This window comes from Ambystoma mexicanum, chromosome 9 (assembly GCF_040938575.1).
Source record: "Ambystoma mexicanum isolate Mex_15411 chromosome 9, UKY_AmexF1_1, whole genome shotgun sequence".
Classification (NCBI taxonomy): domain Eukaryota; kingdom Metazoa; phylum Chordata; class Amphibia; order Caudata; family Ambystomatidae; genus Ambystoma; species Ambystoma mexicanum.
In genome coordinates this window covers 1,461,157,292-1,461,172,110 of record NC_090931.1, presented here as the reverse complement: position 1 = coordinate 1,461,172,110, position 14,819 = coordinate 1,461,157,292, and the positions used below count along the sequence as shown (strand labels likewise).

General features: G+C 48.1%; 1 protein-coding gene across 2 annotated transcripts in view; it reads left to right on the top strand.

Annotated features, from left to right (window-relative positions):
• Positions 1 to 14,819, top strand: part of SPEG (striated muscle enriched protein kinase) — a 2,620,794-nt gene that overhangs the window by 133,573 nt on the left and 2,472,402 nt on the right. The gene's annotated exons all lie outside the window — the stretch shown is intronic.

The following is a 14,819-nucleotide window of genomic DNA, read 5'->3' as shown; positions in this document are numbered from 1 at the left end:
GCAGATTGAAACTCTGGAGACACAGAAGCGTTTTATAATGGCAAAACTCCATTGTAAAATGCTCTGTGAATAAGGGCCTACATGTCAATCGTATCGTCTGAAATCGATATTCACCAGTTTTAAAAATCGTGTCATGGTATAATTACACCCGTTTAAAATACTTTGACAGGAGCTATAATTATGTATTTGTTTTTATTTTTGTATCAATTAGTTTATAGAAAACCTGAAATGCATAAAACAAGTAATTACAAACCTCTAGTTGCTCCTAATTCGTAAAATCAGCAAAGAATACTAAGAAAATCACGTTTTTGATGCTACAATATGTTCATGTAATAGAAAAAACCCTCTTCCGCTAGTACAGTATATTAAATAGCACACAACCTAGTATTATTCAGATACATTTAAATGCACCTCTAAACCCACAAAATAGCCAAATTAAATGCCATGTTTTTACCCCTGATACAGATATGCTAAAAGCCATCCCTTGCGCTAGCAATACTGCGTTGATCGAATCTCATTAAGCGTGGGTCAACCATTAAGGACACGTTTTAGTATTTGGGTCTGCTCAGGAGTAGATACATAACGATTTGGCAACACATCTGAATTCCGTTTGTAACCAACGGGTTGAAACAAAAGTTTCCTACAATTGCAACAGACCTTAACAACGAAAACGAACAATGTAACTTTCTGCACGTATTAATGATGTGTCTTAAAATGCATGATTATAAAGTAACAATTTTCTTCATTTTAGAAGGATCTCTTTTACAGATTTTACAGACTGTAGCAATACATCATTTTTATGATTTATGAAAACTCAACATTTAACTGTCTCATTATTATTAATATTATTGGGGTCTTTATTGAACACGGACCTGGCTTCAGGAAGCAAAGAAGCGCTTTCCAATCATAGGGGGAAGAACACAGTGAGGGAAGCAGAGAAAAGGGGAGAGTGGAGCTAACAAGGGGGGCGAGGGTGGGCCATTGGTAGTTAGAGAGCCACAAGCAACCTGGGGGGAGGGGCCAGACTATGGGGACAAGATCACTGAGTCTCAGGTAGGGAAGGGAGTGCAGGGTGTGTGGACCTAGGTGTTAGGGTCCCTGTTAACATGCCTAACAGGTAATGCAGCACACTATAAAAGGCTGTGCGGCTTGGCAGGTATATCACCTGGAATCACTCTTTTGGGAAAGGTTCACACTATTCTGATGAGTGGGTGTACTTTGATTTTCATGTGGAATTATCCATTTGTGTCCAATGTGCACAGCTAAACCCAAAGCCATGTGTTGTATGCTCAATTGCGTATATCATAGCTCTAAAGCAACCCTCATTTACGAAGACGTGACAAGCACTTTACACTCATTGGGCCTCATTACGACCCAGGCGGTAAGTTACCGCCTGGGCCGTGACTTTACCACCATGGCGGATTTACCGCCCCATTCCAACCTTGGCGGGGCGGTAAATCCCCATTTACCCATTTACCCTTCCCCATTCCCATTTTGCCCCATAGGGCATAATGGGAGTGGGGAAGGCGTTAATTACGCCACCGTAAATTACGGTGGCGTAATTAACTCCATGGTCCCTTAGCGCCATGGATTTTAACACCTGCAGGTGTTAAAACCTCCATGGCGCTAAGGGACCTCCTACTCAGGCGGTAAGGGTCGGCCCTGTTTACGCCGCCGTAAAACCCTTACCGCCTGAGTCGTAATGAGGCCCATTGTGTGTCTCAAAATGACAATGTCCCCATTGTGACCTGCAAAAATAATCATCCAGCCCACTGCCTTTCAATGGAAGGTTCATGTTTACCCAGCAGTTTAATGCCAGAAGACCCTTACTTTCACTTTGAAAGGTTGACATGTGTCTGTTGATACACAACTTAATTTAAAAAATGTCCAGAACAAAAATGCTCAATTTCCAGATTTTAAAAGTGCCACATTTTCCAAGTCTTCAAGGTGTAAATATGAAACTTGTTTGTTAATTGGAAATTCATTTCATGTTAAATCCTGCAGAGATAGCCTTTTAGGGGCAATTCCCTATATTGCATAAAAAGCCTGTAGATGTTGCTTCTTTCTGGTTTCCAGTAGATTGCAAGTGGGGCAGTGATCATGACAATATTGTGTGTACATTACGTGGTTCATGCAAAAGGGAGAATACCTATTATCCACAGCAGAAAAAGGACATGTCCCTTTTGCCTATCCATTAAGAAATGCTGGCCCCCCTGAGGGCAGAGAGTGGACGTTGAATTTGGCTTTTGTCATTCGTTAGGTAGGCAGTAATAAGGAGCCTTGTGTAAAGCAAGGTCTAACAGAAGAAAGCTGGGAGCAAGTGCAATGACACACCTTCACCCTCTGTGGTGGGCTGTCAGTAGGAGTGATCAGGCATTTTAGCTGTCAGGGTCAAAGAAAGCATAGATTGCATATGACCGAAGGGATGCAGCCTCAAGGGGAAGTTCAGGGATTGCCGTGTGCATCATGCTTGGACCCTGGTCGTATCATAATACTCTCAACTTTGGGGCCTTTTTGCATGCAAGGGATGCAACATGCTGGGGATCTACGGGATTCATCAGATTGGGAGATAATTAGGGAAAAACTGCAGTGACCTCGAAGGTAACAATACACAGTAGCCTCATGCTAGAAGAAAATGTGAGAGCTTTTGTTAGAAGTTGCTTTACTATTATTATTTATTGTCACATATGCCTTTAATAAGTCGAGGACAATATGAAGTTTAGATGCTTTATTATCAATGTCAAAGGCTGACGATAGGAAGAGCAGACTAAGGGGATCCATAGTCTCATCCTCGGCCTTCCTGTGGGCTTCGTCCACTCTATCGCAGGCATCTCTACTCTCCGACTCTCTCGCCCTCTTTCTCTCCCTCCTTTTTCGGATCTTCTCACACTCCATTCTGACCCCACTCCTTTCTCCCTCCTCCCTCCTTTGCCATTTTCTCCCTCCTGTTCTCCAACCTCTCTTACTTTGCCTTCTTTCTCTCTCCTGTTACCCTGCTCTCCTTTTATCTCATGCTCTCTCTCTTTCACTCTGTACTGCTCTCACCATCCACTATCTACAGTCATCCCTCCCCCTACTCTCACACTCCCTTCTCTTCGCATATCCTTTGATATATATTCACCACAATCACCACAATCACCTCATCAAGTTTGGCACCCTTCTCACTCATACACACTACCTTTCCTGCACTATCATACAACACTTCCACAAACCTCTCAGCACTCTGTTCCACCTGCCACTCTCTGCCGCCTGGTCCCTCAGAGCACCACCTCTCCTTCCGATATCACCCGAACACCCCTCATTCTTGCATCTGAGTGCAGGTCTTGCATACCTCTGCTTGGCTTGATAGTGACCTTCTACCCCTTCCTATTGGTCTCTAAAGTCAACTTTAATCTTCGGTAGTCTTCTCCTGTGCTTTCCACTGGGACTAGGCATTTACACTGAAAAGTTTGACCACGCCTCCTTTCCGTTCACCGGTGTTCGTGTTCTTATGGTTTCTCAGCTCGGGGCTGCCGGGGTTCTCCGTGGTGGGTTCCATCTCTCCGTCCAGTGAAGGCAAAATCTTTACGTATGTTATGATGCTCATCAGTGAAGTGAGACTCACAGCTGTCATCCTCCTTCTTCCGTTTGGCTCTTTCTGCTGTGGGCACAGTGGTTTCTAGATGTCATGTTTCTGAAATGAAGAAAAAAGACTTCTGGCAAGAAACACTGCAGGCAAGCACAGTGAAAAAGACTGGTAACAATTGCTGTACAACAAAAGGCACTCTTAGGGGGTCAAGGACGGCCGACCCAACTTCCTCACCCTACTTCTCGGCTTGGAACCGCTCTGGCTTACATCTTGGCAGGCCTGCTCCCCCTTGAAGGGCCAAGACCCTAACCCTGTCACATCGTTCACTCACAGGACCATGGCTGTAATATCACTAATCCCAACAAGATAGGATTATGCAAACAGCCTTTATCTCAAACTCACAGATTACCTCATGGGGAAGCTGCAAAGATCACAAACGTAGCAGCTAGTAATCCTGAGGATGAAAAGGTTTGAACACCTCTCCACTCGACATGCCGCATTGTCTCCCATCAAAAGAAGAACACTCTGCATTGCCCACCTTGCTTACCATAGAATCTGTCAGCATAACCCAATTTCTTCTCTAGGTCCCTCGTCCTCCATGTGCCCAATCTCGTTTCTGCTCTACTTCACTCATAGCACCTAAAATCTGGAACAAACGCCCTCTCAATATCTGACCCTACTTAACTTTTGACTTGAATTTACGTATCTATTGTACCCTTCTTTTTTGTTAAATGCTTTGGCATATAGCGCTTTATAAATTCAATAAAACACAAATAAAAACACCAGCGCCCACCCCTTTCACTGGACAACCATGTAAAACTGATAATCTACTGGACGGAGTGGTTAGTTTGCAAGTCAAGTACAGAAGTTTGCTGTTAGTGTCTCTGGTGCTTCATCGCAAAAATGTGTTTTGGTGCTGCACATCAATTGTGCAAGCAGGGTACACCCTCAACTACTTTGTGATTTGGATACTGCTGTACATGTTAAAAAAACACTAGACACAAGCTAGAGGTGCTTTCAGCTACAGAATGGGTTATGTTGCAAAAGGTTACCCCAAGGAGACAGATGCAAGGGATGGGAAAGTGTTGATGTTTAGTATTTAAATCGCAAAATGTAACCAGCTGAAATGGATAGTTAATTACATGTATAGGAGTTATTCTACCTGGTAACCGATTGGAAGAGGGTTTGGTCCACTGAAGAGCTGAGGAATTAGGAACATTGATACAAAGGAAGCAAAGGAGCATGACCTCCCACATGCTATTCAGGCACATGGACACCAGTGTACATGGTGGAGGCTGTAAACCAATGCCCAGGGAGAGGTTAGGAACCATTGCCCATAACTGCAAACAAGCTGATGAAAGGAAGCAAACGTGTCCCTTGCTGCCACGCTTTTAAACAGTTGAAGTTGAAGCAGCCACACTGTTCAATGCTGCATCAACAGAAGATCGATCTGCATAGTACTTTCTCCCACAGCTTCACTCTTCCATTTCCTCTTCTCCGCAGACTATTCAGTATCCCCTGGGTGGGGGCAAAGTACACCAATTTCCAGACTAGCACCTTTAAACCACTACAGTGGTCATTTGGCATATTCTAAAAGGTGTCTAACATAGTATAGCACCTCAGCCTGACCGCCAAAGCTACCCCAGGAATAACAGGTGCCTTCCCCAGCTGCACAACCAAGTGCCTGCCCCAGCTGCACAACCCCAGCTGCACAACCTGCACCCACCACAAGCGAATAGGCATACTCCTACGTCACGTCCCTTTTCCTCCATACTTATGGGGACATTCCTCCGTCCTGTGGGACGGGACCGGAGCACTCTGTAAAAGCATCAATACATTTTGCAAACATTTTAGTCCTTCCTCTCTTTCTACAGGGGGTACGGCACGCGGCTGTAACCCCGCCCACCTTGGCTCCGCCCCACGCATCACCCATCAGTCCTTTTCTCCGCTCGTTCGGGGCTGGACGCACTTGCATCTTGCGGAAGAATTTCTTCCTTTTTTCCTCCTCTCTGGCTCTCGCTAGCGATCGCGTAGTAGTCTGTCTATGTCGTTTAAACTAGATTTTCCAAATTGTAACTCGTGTCAGCGATGCTTCGCGAGGGCGGTCCCCCATCCTCTCTGTTTAGAGTTCTTGGGTCCCGATCACTGTTGGGACTCCTGTATCTATTGTGATTCCCTTTCGGTCCGGGCCCTTCAACGTCGGTTAGAGCAGAGGGAGGAAGTGTTTCAACGCACTCCTCCTACGCATTTTCAATCCTTATTCAACGAAAAGAAGAAACACCCGGTAAGTCGTTTACTTTTCAGAGCACCCCGGCCGGGGGACTCCTTCGCGGGGTCTTCCCAGACCGGGAGGAGCGTCGACCGCTCTGTCGACCGATCTGTCATCGGGCTTGCCCTGAGGTGCCTTCTGGGCCTAAAAAGTTAATCAGAGTTTTCTCTGAGGGTCTCCGTAAGGGGCCTGTGGACACCGGATTACAATCCGAGGCCCCTCCTGTGGGGGATGCGTGTAGACCTAGTTCTACTGAGTCGTGCGGTACCGGAGCTTGCTCCGAGGTCTTCTTATCGGCTTCCCTCAAAAGTACCGGGGTGCGCCCGAGGCCTCGGCTGGGCTTGCTAAAACAGAACGTATGTTCGGAAGCCCCTGTGAAGAGGCTTCGACCGGACTCAGGTCCGAGGTCCCTCGTAAGGAGGCTAAGGTAACCAACAGTTCCGGAAAGCTTGAGGAGGCTTTATCGGTGAAATGTCTTTCTCACCGGTCCCACTCTTGTGGTGACACCAGAACCGTTGAGGGGGCAAGGGGTGAGCGAAGTTCCTCCTTTACCGGCAGTGCCAAGGTCCTTCCTGTGAAGGCTAGTTTGGCTATTGGTATGTCGCAGAAACATTCCAGGCCGCATAGTACTGGCTCGGCAGAGGCTCCTTGTGTAAAGGCTAAAATGAAGACCCCTTATACATCGGGGCAGGACTCGTGCTTCCCTTCCAATTGTGCCGCAGTTCCTCTCAGGTGATGGCAAAATGGCGGCCGTTCCCGCCACAACCACGGCAGCCATTTTGGGTGCTTCTCCTACAACTACGCCATCGGCCGCAGGTGTAGGATTTGGTCCTTTGGGTGAACATAAGGTTCCTTGTGCGCATCCTTTTCGTCCAGTTTACGACTGGAACGCTCGGATGCCTATTCTGCACAACATCTCACTGCCTGTGGGTTCAGCACCCTTGATTTACGTGGACACTTCTGGGGATGGGCCTGTTTGGCAACCCTCCCCTCTGCGTCCCTGGAATTATCCTCCTCATGAGAAGCCTCCTCCGGCAGCTCCAAAGCCTTCTGCGGAGGACGCTTTTTTCAGCAAGTTTCAGACACTCATGCGTACCAACCCCATGAGGGAGTATTTTAAGGGTCTTTTTAGGGGAACATGCCCGCCTGCGCCTCTGGCTCCACCCGCGCTTCCGGTGGTTCCACCGGTGCCTCCTTTGCCTGCGGTTCCTTCCCCAACCCTTCTGCCCTTGCCCCTGTTGTCCCCGGTGGACAAGACGGTGCCCGACGCAGCTCAGCAAGACCCGGACATGTCGGATGATGCGCAGGGCGTTCAGGACAGTGAAGACTAGCCCCGCTCTATTCGAGCTTTCCACGAACGGGTACTGGACATGATGTGTCTATTGGATGTCCCAGTGCCCGAGGCACCCGCTCCGCAGGAGGGTGTGCTTTCGGGGGCGTTCACCTTATCTCCTTCGGAGCGTACCGGCCTGTTCTTGCAGAAGGACTTTCTGGCCGAGGTCCGTAGAGTCTGGGAGAAGCCACACTCTGGACTTTTCGTCAATAGGAAGATACAGGCTGCATTCTTCGAAAGAGGTGGCCCTCGCATGTTGTCCGCCCCCCTCCTCCACGGTGGTGATTACGGCCACTTTGCAGTACAGGCCTGCAGCATCCTCTTCTACGACAGCTACTCAGGTCCTGGGGAAGGAGGACAAGCTCCTCAACTCCCTCGGGAGGAAGGTTTTTGCTAACTCGGCCCTGCAGCTCTTGCAGGCCAATGCAGAATTGGTGTTAGCGGGGGCGAATATGAAAATGTGGAAAGGTCTGTCGGAGTACGAGGAATTCATTCTGGTTGAGAAGCTGGAGGACTTTAAGGTGGGTTTGTCCGATGCCAGGAGGCCGCGGCTCATCACATCGACACTTCGGCTCGGGGCCTTATGCTGGGGGTTGATACCTCTCGACAAGCGTGGTTGCATGCCACCAAGCTCTCAAAGGAGGTTCAGGACAAGGTGTTGGACCTGCCGTTTGATGGTAAGGAGTTTTTCATTCCATGACGGATGTGGAAATGACCAAAACGAAGGACAGCACTCAGACAGCTAAGTCCTTGTCCGTCCTGGTTAAAACTCCTTTTAGAACCCAGAGACCGTTGTCGCAAAGCCGGCCCTCCTCTGGTTTCAGAGGGTTTCTAGATCGGAAATCCTGCAGAGTGGATACCCCTTTGGGTAATAACCGCCGGAGGCAGCAACGGATTCGGTTTTTCTCCCGCTCCTCAGCCTCTTCCTCAGGTTCAGGTGGTAACACTACCGAAAAGCTTGCCAAATGAGGGTTCTCTGCGCTTGCACGAGACCCCGGTGGGAGGACGCATTGCGTTTCATTGGGAGGCGTGGCAGACCATCACCGAGGACCGGTGGGTGTTGTCAGTCGCTCGGTCGGGCTTCTGCTTACCCTTACCCCCCACCCTGCCCTTCAACCCTCATTTCCAACAGTCGGGTTTGTCCTCCCTAATAGCCAAGGTTCAGAAACTGCTGGACCTCAGAGCTATAGAACCCGTTCCCCTCGGGGAACGAAGAGAGGGCGTCTACTCCTGGCTGTTTACGGTGCCCAAACCCAACCAGGCTGGCCTGCGCACCATCCTAGTCCTTTCCCAGTTGAATCTTTTCCTACCCAAAGAGAAATTCAAGATGATTACGCCCAGCCAGATTCGGTCCTCTTTGCCGATTGGCGATTGGCTCAGCGTGGTGGACCTTCAGGATGCATACATGCATATTCTGATCTGGAATCCACACAGAAGATATCTCCGTTTCTCCGTGGGAGAGGAGCACTTCCAGTTTCGGGTGCTTCCTTTTGGCCTCAGCTCGGCGCTGCGTGTCTTCACGAAGATGATGTCGGTGATTGCGGCCTATCTTCGTCTGCAGGGTATCCATGTATATCCGTATTTGGAAGACTGGCTCTTAAGCAGCCCTTGCCCGCTAAAAGCCACGTGCAATCTTCAGTCTCTTCTTCAGCTCCTGTTCCATCTTGGGCTGTTGGTGAACTGGCGGAAATCTTCCATGACGGTCTCGCAGGACTTGATTTTCTTGGGTTTTCGCTGGAACACAATCGACTACAGAGTGTACCTGACCGGGGACAGAATGGCGGATCTGTTGGCCACGTGTCAGATGTTTGTGCAGTCAGAGAGCATGTGGGCCTGGTGTTTCCAGAGGCTTCTGGGCCTCATGGCCTTGTGCGTGTTGGCTCTTCCTCTTGCTCGTCTCAAGATGAGGCGCACTCAGATGGCTCTTCGGAGTTCTTGGCGCCAGGCTGTGGATCCGGACTACAAAGTGATCTTGATTCCAGCTTCCATGAGAACGGACCTGGAATGGTGGTCGTCTCTCAGCAACCTGTCAGTGGGTGTGAGGTTTCAAGACCCAGTTCCTATGGTAGCGGTCACGACGGACTCCTCCCTTCTGGGGTGGAGTGTGACGTTGGACCTTCTTCAGGTCTCTGATCTTTGGCTGCATCAGGACAAGCTCCTTCACATAAATCATCTGGAGCTTCTGGCGATTTTCCTAGCGCTCAAGGCGTTCAGACCGATCATTGCCAACAAGGTGGTCCGTATCCGCACGGACAATGTGGTGTCAATGTATTACATCAACAAGCAAGGGTGCACCAAGTCTCCCCCTCTCATGGACCTGTCCATCCAGATTTGGGAGTGGGCAGTTCGTCATGGCGTCTGGCTAGTCGCAGTACACATTCCGGGACAGCTGAATGTCACAGCAGATGCCCTCAGTCAGCGGACGATGGTCAGCTACGAGTGGGAATTGAAGGCAGAGATCCTCTCCTGGATTTTCCTGCGTTGGGGCACTCCAGAAGTGAACCTCTTCGTGACAACGGCAAACAAGAAACTTCCTCTGTATGCCTCCAGAAACAGGCTGGGAGCCTCCTCTCTGGGGGATGCCCTCGAGATTTCATGGCACAACATGAGGGCCTATGCCTTCCCGCATTTGATTCATCGGACGATTTGCAAGCTGAAGAACACGGTGAACTGTTCTCTTCTGCTCTTAGCCCTGTGGTGGCCGGCCAGGTTCTGGTTCTCAGAACTTCAACACCTGTCGGTGTATCCACCGATCAGGCTACCGGTGAACCCGACCTGCTTCACCAGGATCAACAGCTGTGGCATCCCTCCCCACAATCGTTCAGCTTGGCGACATGGTGCCTGAGTTCAAGTCATTAGAACATCTCAACCTGTCTGCAGATAACATGCGCATTATTAAGGCACCCAGAAAACCCTCTACAAGGTCTCAGTATAGAAGCAAATGGCTTAGATTTTGTCATTGGTGCTTGGACAAACAGTTGGACCCAAGGGCGGCTACGATTGACAGTGTGTTGTCTTTCGTATCCCACCTAGCAGAGTCGGGCATTCACGTTCTGTCTTGCAGAACTTATCTCTCAGCGGTATCCGCCCACCTATCCACCGACCAATGCCCTTAATCTCTGTCTAATCCAGTGGTTAGGAGACATTTCGCGGGTTTGACGCGCCTTTACCCCCCGGTTCGCAAGCCGCACCCGGCGTGGGATTTGAATGATGTTCTTACGCCATTGTGCCATAAACCTTTCAAACCAATGGCCACGGTGGACCTCAAGCACCTTTTGTGGAAGGTGTCTTTTTTGGTTGCTGTTACTTCAGCAAGGCGTGTGAGTGAACTCCAAGCCTTATCGGTGGAGCATCCCTTCTTGGTTTTCCATAAGGATAAGGTGGTCCTACGGACAAATCCTTCTTTCCTGGCGAAGGTGGTTTCTGATTTCCATCTGAACCAATCGATCTCCCTACCGGTCTTCTTTCCGAACCCTGCTTCAGAAGCGGAAAGGGTGCTGCATTGTTTGGATGTGAGAAGGGCTCTTAAATTCTATCTAGACAGAACATCTGAATTTAGGAACTCTTCTCAACTGTTGGTGACCTTTGGTAATCCACAAGGTAAACAGGCCTCTAAGGCGACTATCTCCAGATGGATCGCTGCCTGTATTACAGAGTCTTACACTGTCCAAGGACTGCAGCCTCCTAAAGGTATTCAAGCACACCTGGTGCGGGGCAAGGCAGCCGCAGTTGCCTTTCAAAAATATGTCCCCTGGGAGACCATCGCAAAAGCAGCTACTTGGGCCTCCCCATCGGCTTTTTGTAAACATTATTGCCTAGACTTGCGCTCCAGAGCTGATGCTCAGTTTGGCCAGGCTGTGCTGAACAACCTTTTTCAATAGGGGTTTTCCATCCACCCGTAGTTCCTTTAAGGAGTGCTTGGGAATCTCCCATAGTATGGAGGAAAGGGGACGGGACGTAGGAGTATAACCAGGTTACTCACCGTAGTGACCACCTTATTCCTAGTCTATAGTCCCCTTTCCTCCATACGCCCGTCCGCCGTTCCCTCTAATAAGGTTCCTCTATTATTGCTTACTGGTCTGTGACCTGGCGATAGAAAAGGACTGATGGGTGATGCGCGGGCCGGAGCCAAGGTGGGCGGGGTTACGGCCGCATGACGTACCCCACGTAGAAAGAGAGGAAGGACTAACATTTTTGCAACATTTTCTGATGCTTTTACAAAGTGCTCCGGTCCCGTCCTGCAGGACGGAGGAATGTCCCCATAAGTATGGAGGAAAGGGGACTATGGATTAGGAGTAAGGTGGTCACTACGGTGAGTAACCTGGTTAAAATCTGCCATGATTCATTTCGCTACTACAATCGACAACATGTAAAGGTCCAGTCAGTTAATAATATTATCAGAATTAACAAGTTAAGTGCTTGCCAGAGGAAAAAAAAAGAGGTGATTTATTTCAGCAGGAGCCCAATAATACCTTTTTAATTTATCAGTTAGGGGTGGCTGTGCTATGAGCTATCAATGGAGTCTGCTAGAAATGGTACTTTCTGTCATGCCATAATTCAGACTTTCCCTGGCACCGCTTTATAGATTTCTCATAGTGAAATGCCACTCAGCACATGGATGCACACCCACCGCCATAGATGTGGGCTGGGCTCTCGTACTCTACCCTTTCAATCAGCATCTCAAACATATCTATGAAATCTTGCAAGTTAATTATGTCCAGAACACCAATAGCTCTCGCACACTGATGTTATTAGGGAAGATTTGTATGTTGATGATTATACTTCGCTAGTGCTCTATGTGGCCCGAGCAGCAATGTAAGAATCATTGGGGATCCCTCCCTCCCTCCCTCCCTCCCTCCCTCCCTCCCTCCCTCCCTCCCTCCCTCCCTCCCTCCCTCCCTCCCTTCCTTCCTTCCTTCCTTCCTTCCTTCCTTCCTTCCTTCCTTCCTTCCTTCCTTCCTTCCTTCCTTCCTTCCTTCCTTCCTTCCTTCCTTCCTTCCTTCCTTCCTTCCTTCCTTCCTTCCTTCCTATCACATCTCCCATATATCCTGCCTCAGTGTCTTTCTCCCAGCCCCCTCTCTCCCTTACTCACCACTTGAATGTATTTTTAACATGGAATGCGCCTTGCTCTCAGATTCTACTATTGCACCAACATCTTGGATTACAGTGACTGGTTGCTGCGTCTATTTCGAGTATATATAGACAGCCGTGCCTGAGATTCCTGGAGCACGCAAGATGTAGAGAGGGAGAAAGATAGGCTATAGTTTGCCTGTAAGATGGGCAGATAGATAGAGGAATGCCACGCACTGTGCATTTTTTTTTAATGTATTCGTGTACTTGTTTTGTAAAACGCCAAACACACAGGGCAGGCCGCAGAATGTTACCCTGTTGTAATGTTCTGCCAGCTTCTGAACCTGGCTCACTTGTGAACCTTGCTGCCAATTGTTCATGGCTGGGACCTGTTCAAAAGAGTTCTTACATTTTTAAGAGACCTTCCCTCTCCTATACTGGTGGGATATTCTGAAACGCGACCAGAACATTTTCTGCTGTACCAAAAACACACAGGCACAGGGCTCCTGAAGAGTGTATTAGCTGAGGCCAGAAAGATATGTTTAAGCCACATTCTGTGATTCCTCAAAGAGGAATCTTGACATTTGCTATCGTCTGTTGGTGTTTGAACAGGATTCCCTTAACACTGCCCCCAACCATTCTCTCCAGTAACTTTCATCTGGGTGTGCCAGATTTGTGATCCAGGGGACCAGATTTCCCAGATTCGTGATCCAGCAAAAAATGTCTTACTCTATCCAGAAAGATCCATCTGCACCCTTCAATTGGTTTAGTCTGTTGGACTGCTTTGAAAAGTGCTGAAACCAGAATTCAAATCCGGGTTTTTAGGACCGGGGGACAGACACCCCTAAAACGACTTGAGTGTCTGATCAGGATGCTTGTTAGGATTGACCCCAAGGGCAGAGTTAAGGCAAAGGGCTTAATTGGCAAGACTGACAGAGGGCCCCGAATAGGCTGGTCACGGGGTGGAGCTTAGGGTTGAGTAGTTAATGGCAGCCACGAGTGCAACTAATTATCCATATGGTATGAAGTGATTACCCCAGGATCCCTCAATTTGTTCAATTGGGAAATATGCCCCCTCCATCCACTCATCTCTTCCAAAATCACATGCTCTTCAGCACCCTTTCCAAAGTCTTTTGCTCTCCTCTTCAATCCGCTCTTTTGGTTCCTTCCATAAATTCTCGCACTACTTTGGCCTTCCATTCGCTAGTCACTTCTGCTACGTTCCTTCCCTCTTCTCCACAAGGAAAGCAATTGCCAAAGCATGAAAAAAAACCTGTATAATGCAGACCCATGAACAAGAGCCTGAGAGGTGAATCCCAATTAATCATGCCATAAGAACACACTTTATGTATCTTTTTTTCTCCAACTGAAGGCTATAAATGGGCTATAAACACAGTAAAGAGAGAAAGAGAAGCAAGACAAATAGTATGGCAAATTCAATGCTACCTATCGTCCCTTCCCATCTGCTCTCCTCTTCATATTCTATGCACGCCTCCTTCACCTTTCACCCCAAGTGACCTTCCATCAGCTCCCCCTGACCACCAGTTCCATTTCCCATCACTCACACCTACCCCTACCATGTCTTCTTGTCCTGGCTGAGGAGAATTGAGGATGATGCTGCCTCCTCCTCTGAGAGTGCTGAGCAACAAAGCCGCCAGAGCTTATACAATCTCAGATGGTGCAAGCTCAACAATGCCTCCCTGAACAATATGGCTACTCCCAGCAGGCCATGGAGGAGGTGCTTATAGTGCTGCCATCTTTTTGTGAAAGACAACCCCCCCCTCCAGAATACTGAAGCAAGAAATATGACATTTTATTTCTTACAATAATATGACATTTTGAAGCACAAAATGTTATTTGTTTGTTGAATTTTTTAGTTGAGTGTGTGAGCAAGTGCTAGCATGCAGGAGAGAGTGCCCAGGAGGGGGTGCGGGTTCAGGAGGAAGATGGTGCAGGTTGAGGGGTTTCCGGCCTATTGATAGATCTCCAGGTGTGATATGGCAGTGAGGAGGGGGCCTATACGTCATTCTCTGGCACTTACTATTTGTATTATGTAATTGTCCATGAGGACTTATTGTTTGACATGTTGGCTTTGATTTGCTGGTGAATGTCGCAATTGTGTTCAATAAATTAAGCCTAATACTTTCCCAAATAGATGTGTGTATTTCCTTGGCGGCCCCTGACCCCTGTGCTACCCATCTATTAAACCACGAGCAAGGATTTTTTGGAATAGATTTTTACTGTAAACTGAATCACTTCTAGGGGCACCTAATTTTGGCAGGTTAGACACAGTGATATTAACCGATTTTTCCAGGATCATTCACTGTGGTTAAGTGGTAAAGCCAGAATTTGATCATAGTCTTAAATTTAGGTACTTGACCATGCATCTTTCCAGAACAGATATCTGTTGAAGTTTGGTTTTTGATACATAAAATAATACACAATTGTATACATATTACTTTAAAAATGCACAAGTCACATGATAAATCAACCTAACAAAGTATAATTCACTGTAGAAACATGTAGATGAAAAAGAGTAAGGCGGTCATTTTGTTTTAAATCCTAAACTGCACAGAGGT